General features: G+C 30.9%; 1 long non-coding RNA gene across 9 annotated transcripts; it reads right to left on the bottom strand.

The window, feature by feature from the left end:
- Positions 1–5381: 5381 nt before the first annotated feature.
- On the bottom strand, positions 5382–11920 carry LOC117931052. Of its 9 annotated transcripts, none has more exons than XR_004653968.1 (6): positions 10110–11913; positions 9761–9829; positions 9554–9683; positions 7095–7135; positions 6409–7004; positions 5382–6308 (listed from the first exon to the last, which is right to left on the bottom strand). It is a non-coding gene; the product is annotated as an uncharacterized LOC117931052 (long non-coding RNA). The 9 variants fall into 9 exon arrangements; XR_004653967.1 differs by having other exon boundaries at positions 10115–11913; XR_004653969.1 differs by having other exon boundaries at positions 9554–10198; positions 10333–11920.
- Between the last annotated feature and the right edge of the window lie 637 nt (positions 11921–12557).

The following is a 12557-nucleotide window of genomic DNA, read 5'->3' as shown; positions in this document are numbered from 1 at the left end:
AATTTGAAAACATTAAGATTTTTCTTGGTTAGATGTCAATTGTGGGTAGATAATGATTATGACGTTTACAATGATATTTGATATATGTCTAATGCTATATGACATGAAGCTATATCGTACATGACAAGCTATTTAGTTTTAATATTATTGATTTCGACTAAAAAATAAACAAATGATCGATCGATATTGGTCTTAATATTATTTAATCTAAGAATTCTTTAATTTGTTTGTATCAATAAGGGTATTATTGATTGCTTAATCTCAAAGCCTCATTTGAATCACTAATTTTGGGTTATGTGAATGTCAAATTAATGTATTTTTTTTACTTTATTGATCATCCTACCTAGCGTACTTAACATATGTGTTTAATAAGGTAAATTGATAAATGACTTGGTTTATGAGATAGACATTTTGATAATGATGTGTTAATTAAAAAGTCAAAAAACAAGTCTCTCTTTGTCATGTTGTCTCTTATGGAAACGACCTTAGCATTATCTTTAAGCTAGGTTTATTTCTAGGCTCATTGAATCTGTTAATATTTTTATTACTTGATTATTAATTGATCGAGGCACTCAAACCAATCTTACTATGCCCAATAGTGAGAGAATTGATTTCATAAAGAAAAAAAGATTAAGATGGTGATCGGTTTTTGTTTTTTTTTAACTTTTTGTTGAAAGTAATTTATTATCAAACCGTAAGTCATTTATTTTTCTATTTTTTTATGATTTATTATAAATTTTTGGTTGAATAAAAGAATTCAAAATATTTGACTTTTTTAAATGAAAAAAATAATATATTGGATTTTCTTTATTTTTTCATACTTAACATAAATAAAATATTATAAAAATAAATAAACTAAAACTTAACACTATTAAATACTATTTAGTTTTAAGTTAAACATCACCTAAATCTTTATTAAAACTTCAAGCTTGGCTCTTTATTCAAATAGACATATTAATGTTATTGGTAGATGAAAAATATTAACCTATCTTAAATAATAAAGTCATGACTCGAAAATAAAGTAAAATAATAAAAAAGATAAGTATACATGCTTCGATTTTATAATATATTTAACACATGACACATATGTCTCGAGACAATGATGTAATGTATTTATACAAATTATATTAAAGTTTTAGTTCTAATTAACTCAGTGCCCGTTATTTGTATAATATATACAAGATAATTTATTTTTTTTAGATAAAATTATTGTTGGAATAAAACGAGCTCAAATAAAAAATTAAATGTCGATTTATTAATCATTTGATCCATACACAAATAAGTATATAAAAATTAATTTTTGCCAAAAGCATGCATTAGCATGCAAGAAATACCTAGGTTGCTTACCCTAAAAAGGGCTCAAATTTCTTAATGGAGAATGAGATCTCTTTTACAAAGACTCAACGAGTATAATCATGGCTCTTGGGAAAACATTGAATCTAAGGTATTAATTGGTAATGTCCCTTTAATAACACTCAAAATAATATGAAGAAAGGGAGAAACCCTATTTAAAATATTGCATGGTACCCACCAACACCAACTACATTCTTTATCAAAATTATTGCCACCTAACTCAAATTTATACATTAAATTTTCTAATAATATTCTTTGTCTATGTAAATAAAAATGTTATATCTATAATTAATTTTTAAATAAAAGTATGAACTTTTCAACAAGATGTATATATATTTATTGTATCATACATCAAGATTGAAGATGGTCTTCAATCATTGCATAAAAAAGTGTAATTATTATTAGAAATGGATCTATGAATGAGCAAAAGAACCTGAAATAACCTTACACAAAGTAAAAATATTCAAGATAATAAATTAATAAATAATAATCCAAGTGTTTAACGATTAGGATTTTGATGGTATGTTAAATTATCGCTTATTTTTAGAGATTAAACAAAGTACGTTTGAGAGTGTTTTTACTTGAAGTATATTTAATAGAAGTGTTTTCTTAGGAAGTGTTTTTAGGAGAATAACATATGATCAAATATTTCTTCAAAAAAACATTAAAAGTGATTTTTCAAAATTTTAAAAGTGTTTTCTTAATCTTGCCAAACAATTAACATTTTTTAAAAAACACTTTTTGTAAAAACCACACCTAATCGTGTAGATGTTATCCACTTCAGCCCCAAAGGGTTCCTAACTGTTTTAAAACACGTCTACAAGATTAAAAAAAACCTATACTTATATAGTATAAGAAATTTTATCTCTTATTCGATGTGAAATATCACAAACATTTACACATCCTTATTGTATCTCGCAAGATTGTGGGATGAAACAGATAAACATCCTTCCCAAGACTAAACAAACTCCTACACTGTGGTTATGAATTAGATTTGATACCATTTGTAATGATATATATCTAATTATATAGATATTATTAATAACCCATATCCAACTATATGGATATTGTCCACTTTGGATTCAAAGGGTTCTTATAACTTTAAAACATTTTGATAAAATTATAAACAACTCATACTTATATAATGTTAAGAACTTTCAAAATTATTTTTTAAAATCACTATCAAACATACTTTCACTTTAAAACTCCATTATTTATACCCACAATTAAGTGATTCATTTACTATTCCTTCAATTACCGGTCTCTTTCACTATCCATGGATCCTTTGTTTATTGATAAGATATTATTTTTTTTACCATTTTTATCTCTTGACATTATCTTCGCCTATTTCTATATATATTTATAAATTGATTAAATATATATTATATTGTTTGTAAAATTTCCAAGGAAATTAGGTTGATTTGCCATTCGAATTAGTCAAAGGTAAAGTTTTAAGGGAACATCCCGCATCAATAAGAAAAAGATTTACTTCTTCAGACAAATTTACTTTTATATTAGCTGTTAATTTGCTTTAAAAATTATTAAATTATCTTCAAACTTAAGTAATGATTATAAATTGGGTAGTCAAATTTGGATTAGTCTTACACATCACCTCATAAAGAATGTACGACTTTGGACTTAAGCCAATCTATGAAGCCGGCATATTTTTTTAATTTCTTTAGGTTGAACCTAATTCAACTTAAATAATTCCCACTTGCATCTAGACCCCAATAGGAAAACTCCAAAAAATAAAAATAAAATTGGCATTTTCTACTTAAAATAAGGAAAATAACCGCTATTTCTTACCTTAATTTTCTATTTAAAAATAGGAAATGATAATATTTTTATCATGACAGCACTACGTTGATAACAAACTAAACGCCCGTTTGGTCATGATTTCTCAAACTTCGTTTTAAAAACTATTTTTAAATTAAAAAATAAAAAATAGTTTTTAAAAATAAGTTTATGGTTAAACAAGTCATATTTTCCTTTTGATTTTTAAAAATCGATAAAAATAACTTCTATTTGTTCTTAAAAATTGTTTTCTATTTTATTTTATTTTTAAAAATTATTTCTTGAAAACAACTACCAAATAGTATTGAAAATTTTAAAAACGGGTTTCTGTTTTTAAAAGACAAAAACTTTTTTTTAAATCACTATGCTAAATCGACTCTTAATTTTAAAGAATTTAAACAAAAAATTAATAGTAAAACTTGATCGACTAAATGACGCTCCATTGAAGTCATCAACTCTTTTTCCTTGATTCCCCTCCTTTAGGCATACTTCCAATATTAATCATGACAAATAAGTTAAATTTAATAGTTTTAAACAAATTTTAAGTTTCGTATTAGTTCAACTTAAATAGTTAAGAAAAAATTTAAGAAAATTCGTATTAAGTTAATTTAAATTATTAAGTGTTAATTTAATCTATGCCTACAATAAGAGATATATTTGAACTTAAACCCCATAAATTAAAAAAGAAAAAAATGAAAAATGAAAATAAAGACTAACAATGTTGACCATGATTTTTAAGTTGTTTTATCATCATGATGAGAGACATGGACCCCAGTGGGACTATGGGAGTCACTTGATGGAGCCATTGACAAAGTGATCAATTATTGCTTGATTAAGAAGAAAGTTTGTAAATGATATCAATTATTTCCTTTAAATTTAAAAGTTTGTGAAAAATGTTTGGGATGTTTGTTTCCAGTGAAGAATTCACAGACGTAGAGAATTCCAAAATGTCGGTCAAATTATTCAAAATCAAATTGATGATAAAGATATATTTGGAAGACAATGATGATGATAGCTGCCTAATACATACTTAATCATCAAGATTTTGGGCAAAAGTCTCAATTGGTGGGCCCAATAATAAAATGGCTTTTCACTTTTTGTTTATTCATTTATTAGATGTCATTCAAATAAAAGAATGCTCTACAAGGTGCCACTTGGCCTAATTCAAAAGGGTTCATTTCATCTCATTATGATAGCTTAGACATGGGAAAAAGCATGAGATTTTCAAAAGTTTTCCATGAAAAATGTGGAGAAGAGGAAAAAAAATGTTGGATGGATAAATAATTAGGGTTTTTCAATTATTTTTTTTTTTATTTTTATGTTAAGGAATTTCTTTATAAATCAAGATTAATTTGCCTTACAAAAAGCCTATTAACCATTTTTAGTTTAAAAAGTGTTTTTGAAAATAAATTAAAAGCTTGTTTGATAATAATTTTAGGAAACACTTATAACATTTTTAATCTTTGAAAAAGTTTATAATTCTAATTTTAAAAATGTTAAAAATATTTTCTAAAATCACTGGATTTTATGTGTTTGATAAAATTTAGAAAGACGATTTTCTTAAAAACACTTTAAAAAAAACACTTTCATTAAAAATAATGTAATCAAAAGTCACTGGTTTATACCCGAAAATGGTTTTTATATAGTCAATATTTGTATACATATTAGAATTTTGTTTACAATAATAAAATAAATATATAAATAACATAAAATTTAAAAGAAAAGAAACTTAATCTACATTTTTATAGTCATTACCATAAGTTCCTCTTCCAACCCCATTGATGCCACACATGTTCCTGATTTTATTTTCTCGAGAGACAAACAGAATCCAAGAACCCAAGAAAATTGCAACCAACCCTCTCTCAACTTCTTAATGACCAAAAGAAGTAGTAACCCTTTTGTGGGCTGTTTAGGCTCTACCAATACATTCATCTGAAAACTTTCAACCAATTTAGAACCAGGAGCACTGTACTACAATATTATGAAGTAACCTAAAAAGAAAAGAAAAGAAAAGAAAAGAAAGGAAAGGAAAAGAAAAGAAAAGAAAAGAACTCTGAAGCACAATTCAACAGACTCCCAAAATGCCTCAAGCAACAAGAATTTAACTTCTAATCTACGAGTTTAGAGCTAAGCATAAGAAATTAGAGAACAAACTGGAATTGGTTAATAAATATCAAGCTACAAAGTTCAACCATGAGCAGAAAAGGGGGGTGAAAGAAATGAAAGCCACTGGATTCGGCGTAAAATATCACCTGCGGTTCTTGAATTGGTTCATCAAACAAGTACATATATGAGAGATGAAACTGTCAGAAAAATCATTGAAGATGGAGAAATCCTCCTCAACAATCACAAGGACACCCATTATATCAATAAGATAATTATAGGAATCATCCGGTACTGAAGAATTGCAGAAACTTGGACAAGAAAATGACCAATTGAAACTAGAAATCCTATGAAGAGCCACAGCGAGTTGCTGTTAAAGGGGAGGGGAGAACCATGTTCCTCGAGTTACCCAATATTTCATTAACTGAAGAGGCTTTCATCCTCTTCCCAAATCAAGAACCAGACTAAGATTAAAAAGGATTACAGTTTAGCATTCGAGTTTCACCAGCTATAGATACATCAATCCATTAGAAAACTGAAAGAGACTGTTGTATACTTTGTATAGCAGACTCACCTCCTCTACAGCTGTTCCTCTACAATGGAAATTCCAAGTTGACAAGCTCCAACTTATGAAGTACCATTGTCACAGTGCAGAATGAAGCTTCCATCCTTTTGCCCAGAAACTTGTTTTTGGTAATGATGTTCTAAGATTGGCAACTAGTTATTGTCGTAAAGACTATAGAAAAGTTCTGATAAAAAATGTTGTTTCGCATCTAAAAATTTAGTACGAGAACTGCTTGTCAATCAAGTAATAATTTCATTCTAGAGCATCTATAAATTTTAATCTCTTGGCCGAGGAACCAAAACCAAGTATTAGTCTTCATGGTCACAGCACTTAGCTTCCAGACAGAATGTCTGCCAATTTCACCTTTCCCAGTCACGATAATTAGATGAATTCCATCATCCATGCTGTTAACTAGAGATTACCTGGTCAATCTTTTCATCTGAAGACCCACATATCCAATTTGCCCTCCAAATAATTGACCTGATGACTGTAGCTGGAAAATAAGAAGAAGAAAAAAAGTCGTCATTTGAAATGGAAACAGATAAACATGTAGAGTAGCAAAGTATAAGAAGGTCATGCTTTTGAATTCTCACAGGAAAAAGTAGTATCTGTTTTGGCTTCCTTCTTCTTTTCCTTTTTTAGTGCATTTAGTAGCTCTTCTTTCAATAGCTCCTTCCAGATTTGTCCACTGACCAATCACTGCCACCAGAACACAGTATGAAGAGGCAACATGGTTGCCTTTCTGAATCATGTAACATTCAATATGGCCACTGGCAAGCTGCAAGATCTAAAACCAATTTCCATAGGCCAATTCAAGTTGAGTTAGAATGCTTGGACCAATTATTAGGTCTTTTAGGCAAAAATACACTATTTTGGGAGCAGTCACGACCATCTGAATATGGATATTTATATCATGTTGTCAGCTTCTAGAACATTATACTTATAGCATACCGCAGTTGACCATCATAATCGAAAATGAAAATCCACCAAACAATACCTTAAGAAGAAAAACTTCATAGTGTTTATCCATCCATCCATGATTGACTCTCCAAATGTTTAGATCTGTTTTTATCCACTAGGTTTGCCATCACAAGTGCATGAATGAATGATTGCAAGACATATGAAGATGTTGAATCTTTATGCATAATAATGCTGATGAGTCCCTTCCTTTCCAGCAGCAAATACTTGGCTAAAAAGCCCAGAAGAGAAACAACAATTAAACTGAGCCAGAATTTTTGGTCCAATATCATCACTATCAAAATACTAGCTAGTGCTCAACCTTTCTTATAATGAGATTCTGCAGAACATAAGAGGTCTGTCCTGTTTGACAAAGACAAGTATCAATCAATTGTCAGTTATTGGCATGATAAAATGCATTAAGCGACCATGACTGGCAGGAGTAGCTCAGAGTCGTTTGTGTTGCACGGATTTAAGAAGATTTGATCCAAACTGTAGAGGCATTGAGATATGGAAAATAGTAATTTGATGGTTCTAAGAGGGATCCCAGTACATCATTGCAGAAAAGAGACTGAAAAATCGGCATTCTTAAAATTGCCATGTTTACAGTTGGCAGAGTAAACTCTGCACCTGAGGCAACCCTGATATTTAGTGCATAAGCTTAATGGACTTGAAAACTCACATTTCCAGACAATCTGAGGCAACCTGAGGCAACCAATTTATTGAAGTGTTATAATTGGGTTTGAACTCTCTTAAAGAGTTCTAGCCTCTATAAATATATATTTTTTTGATAGGCAACAAGAAAGACTACAAGTATATGTATAGAAATAAGTACAGTGCCTGCACTATATGCACAACAAAGTACACACTAAGTATACAAAAGGTGCTGAAGGACAGGCAAGAAGGAGATAGAGGAAGGAACAAAAAACAATACCCCCTCTCCCCTACTCCTTACTCAGAACTAATCCAGTTTACCAAGCCTATCAAGGACATGGGATTAACATCAACATATAATTTAACCCATTCAGCAAAAGCATTCATAAATGATAGTTTAATTGCTTGTTCTGTTTTTTCTGAATCTTCAAAGGTCTTTTTATTTCTTTCCATCCAAAGCGTCTAGACTAGGAACACTGGAGCTGCCCTCCATGCTTTTTCTGCTTCTTGCCCACAAAGGAGCTATGTCAGCTTAACAAAGTTCCCCTCACTGAGGAATGCAATACCCAAATCACACTAAATATAGAAAAAATCAACTGCCATAGAATACTAGCCATTGGGCATTGAAGGAGCAAATGATTAGTCGACTCCTCGTCCTTTTTACACATGTAGCACCTATTCTAAATACTCCACCCCCTCCTTTTAAGTTGCTCAATTGTCAAATTCCGCTCCATGATGCTTCCCAAGTAAAAAAAACTCTCATTCGTGGGAACCCAGGAATTCCAAACACAGGTTGCAGGGAAAGGCTCACTTCTACCCTATAGACTAAAGAGAGGTAGAAGGATTTAATGGAAGACTTGCCACCGTTGGATTCCTTCAACTCCAAACTATCATCCTCCTCTCTCTTAACTGAGCAAGCTTGGAGTTTTTGGAAAAAGTTTGTCCCTACTTCAAGCTCCCAATCACAAAACTGTCTAGGAAACCGAGGGCACCACCAACCACTTTTTCCATATTGCTCCCATACATCCGCAACCTAATGTGTCTTTGTCTGTGGAAAAGAGAACAATGATGAAAAAAAATCCTTCCAGAGATGAGTCACCATACCATCTATCTTTTCAAAACTTGACTCTTCTTCCATTGCCAATAAAGAAGTGATCTCTATCCTATTCTTTTTTGATCGCTTTCCACTCACTCACCCCATAACCTTGAGCACCATACCCCTTCTTCTCTAAATTTTTGAGAAATAACTCGCTTCTAAAAATAATCCCTCTCAGTTACAAATCTCCAATATTACTTGTTGAGAAGAGCCTCATTTAGAACATAGAGGTTTTTGATACCTCGGTCTCCGCTATCTTTGTCTAAGCAAACTATAGGCCACCTAAGAAGAGGGTTATTTTATAAATATTTAACTTAAAAAGGTTATTTATACAACCATTCTATTGCATATTGATTGGAAAAAACCCTCGTAAATTGCCCTTTCACATTTGTCGAGTGTGACTTGCAAGTTGTGCTTCCAATGACTTCTAGAAAGAGTTTGTAACATCCGCTAAAAGAAAAACAAGGAGTTGTCCACAGCACGACATGAATGTGCAAGCATCGAGTAATGATTGGGTGCTGTGATCCAGGACTGGATGGTGTGGATGCCTCATCTGTATTTTTTGTACTCTAGCTTTGACTTCTATAGGATTAGTTTCAAATGATTTACTGTCCCATGGTTACCACCTAATAATTTGAAGAGTTCTTCACATACGCATAATGCCTTCTCTATATATACTTTTACTGTTTTTTTTTTGTTTTTAGGTATATACTTTTCCTGCTTGTTGTGTCAATCAGATTGAATGTGTTCGATTAATTAAAATTAATTCCACTAATTTTGAATTGATTCGTTTAAAATTTTTAAAAACTAGACCAATTCAACAACACCCCACCCACCAACCCCCCATCCCACCCCACCCACAACCGAAAGGTCCATCTAGGCTACCAAGAGTGTACTCATAAGCACATACACAAAATTATAGATGAATTGCAGTAATATTCACAAGTTAACACTTACATCTATGAATTTTCAGTTTCAATATGTTGTGAATAAGTACAAATTCGAGCATCAGAAATTGAAGCAGAACTTACCATACATATGAAACATGGTGAGAGACAGGAAAGAGAACCAAATAGCTACAGAGAGTCCCATTGTAATGTGAGCAAGAAGCATTCCGAAAGCCATGCCAACCATTGTCTCTACTGTCTCCTGACATCCTTCCTATCAAAGTATAGAACTAGTTACTTAATCATAAGCTCATATGATTTCCATCCAGCTCAGAATGCTTATACTCACACCTCGGCAGATATATCTGCAGCGTTTATGTTGTGTCAATGCAGCTCTAGTTGCTCTGCTTGCAACACCAGCTATTTTTGAAGAGCATAAAAATTAGATTTTGATAAGAAACACCAACACAATGTGCATTATTCTTATTCAGCAGAAATATTTTCAATTCCACTGACAGTATTGACTACCAAACAAATGTTGAGATCACAAACAGTATTTACATATTAACCTGTCATGTTCACCAAAATACATAGAGTTTGATCAAATATATTCCTTGAAGATAGTATGAGCTAGGGCAATAAAAATCAGAAAGTAATAGTAGCTTTTCATTTTGTAACAATGAATTGGAGTGTACAAAACCTTACTGAGCAATCTTTATATGCTCCTTAAGCAAACTATGAACACAAACGCCGAAGGGAACAAAGGAGAAACAAGATCCATTAACATTCCTGCAACCAACACAGAAGCCTCTCATATCAGTTAAAGACAGAGAACGAAAAGGATAACAAAATTATAACCTACTATATGACAGCCATATTTAAATGAAATTAATTCCAAGTTCATGGGGAATACAATACTGTACACTGATATGGTAGTCCTTTTACTGGTTAACATATGGTATTATAGCGTTGATTATTTGGAGGAGTAAAAGCCTAACTCCAATCGCCTTATTACGACTTGATGAATACCAATCCAGCAGTTAGGAGACATAGCACAACAAACTAGTGGCTAAATTGGTACTTTGAGGTCCCAACCATAAACAATGCTCTCCTTAACCATGAGAAACAAAGAGAGAAAATTAAGGGAAAATATCCAGGCCAAATGAGAAAACAGACATGGGAGAAACCACCGAGGAGAAACAAAGCTGCATGTGCATACAATTAGTCTAGTTGAAAAACCAAGAGAAAATTGAAATAATTATCGTAAAAGCGAATAATTTGTCAGAAGGATTAACATACTTATCATACTTATTTTTATCAGAATTTGCACTTTAGATATTGGTAGTTAAGACCTGAGAATCGGCATTCATGATGAGAAAATTAACATGAAAATATCATTATAACACATTATCAAACATATGTCCTACATCCACAATTACTACGAAAAGAAACATTAATATTTTGTCTGTAACCTGAAAAACAACATAAAGTCTAGCTAAGGAGGGTTCTCTTCCTCTTATGCCTCCATTTTTCTGGAAACAAAATCAACCCAGGAGGTAAGACTTAAGTTTTAAAAAATTAATTTCTTAGTTATATCAGCAACCAATTGGAGGGTAACTAATATTATTGATTTCTGCAAAGAACCCAATAGATCTAGTAAAGCCAGAATCCCAATTAGGATATCCCCACCAAATGATATTACAGAAACCAAGATTCAATTTGTGGTCACCCAATGGGATTTTACTGAGAAATCTGCAGAACTTACATAAGCCCAGAAGAACAAACACGAGATTTGGTCCAACAATTCAACTCAAATGAGGATGGGCATGAATAGATTCAAATATGTATCAGAAATACAAACTTCAACCCTCAAAACCCTAGAAAATTGTCTCATTTTACTCCATTATCCAGAAATTGCTTACAGCATTGGGTTCAACTGTAGCAATTGTAGCAGCAAGAAGCAAGAAGACCAGAATAACTTCAGAGAACACCCAATCCATCACTCCACCCACCAGTTATTACAAAAACACGGCTTTAAATTAAGAACCCATTACCCAATCTGATATTCCTGGACCCATCAAACAACCCAAAAACAATCAACAAACACCTAAAAAAAGGAAAAAAAGAAAGAAAGAAAAGGCACACAAGTTCAATATCATCACTAATAGATAAATCCTTGACAAAAAATACTAACAGTCATTGCATATTTACTTTATTCTAAAAAAATCACTAAGTTAAAGGGGGCTCATATATTAGAACTTGGACTTGCTAGTAGAAAATCAATTTTACGACCAATCTGCACTGGCTTTGCTGCAAGAAATTTCAGAAAATGTGGCTGTTTTTGCAGGTATTTGATGATAAAATTTCAAAACAATGCATCTCCTTGGTTTATGGCAACTCTTTCTCTTTATCCCAATAGGGGCCATCCTCAAAGTTCCTGTCAAATTCAGTTTATTGCAGACTAAAAAATCACCCAGAATCTAAAGGCTTCGAAAAAAGCAGCTGCAGCTGCAAGGGAATTTCATATATATATTTGAGTTATGTGGGCATGTGGGTCTGTTGAGTGGATGATGAAATATCATCTCACTCATATGCTTACTGGTGTCTTATTATTATCTTATTTAATTAATTCGAATAATGCTTTTTTTTTTTTTTTTTAAAAGAAAACCTTAAAAATTAATTAAGATGATTATTCTCAGGAAATAATTATCATAATTAATTTAAAATAGTATTATCGAACTTTCTTTTCTTCTTTTTAATATGCTTTCATTATCTTAACTATATATGGATATAACAAGATAATAAGTATTAATATTATATAAACCATTAAAAACCAAAATATGAATTTATTATTAATTAATTTATTATACAAAATATATGGACATGAATTTATTTATTATTCATAATTTATTAATATTAAGAGGTACTCGTGATAGCTCTTTTATTTAAATTTTTTTCTTTATTAAATATTAGAAAATTATATTTTACATATAAATTTATTATAAAAAAATATATAAATATGAATTTATTAATTTTTTTTATATCAAATAAATATTAATATTACATAAATAAATATAATATGATAGTAAGTATTAATATTACGTAAAAAAAAAAATATATCATAAATTTAAAATGAAATATGTATTTT

Source organism: Vitis riparia, chromosome 14 (genome assembly GCF_004353265.1).
Source record: "Vitis riparia cultivar Riparia Gloire de Montpellier isolate 1030 chromosome 14, EGFV_Vit.rip_1.0, whole genome shotgun sequence".
Classification (NCBI taxonomy): Eukaryota; Viridiplantae; Streptophyta; class Magnoliopsida; order Vitales; family Vitaceae; genus Vitis; species Vitis riparia.
The sequence above is the reverse complement of the archived record's forward strand: the minus strand, read 5'-3'. Positions and strand labels throughout refer to the sequence as shown.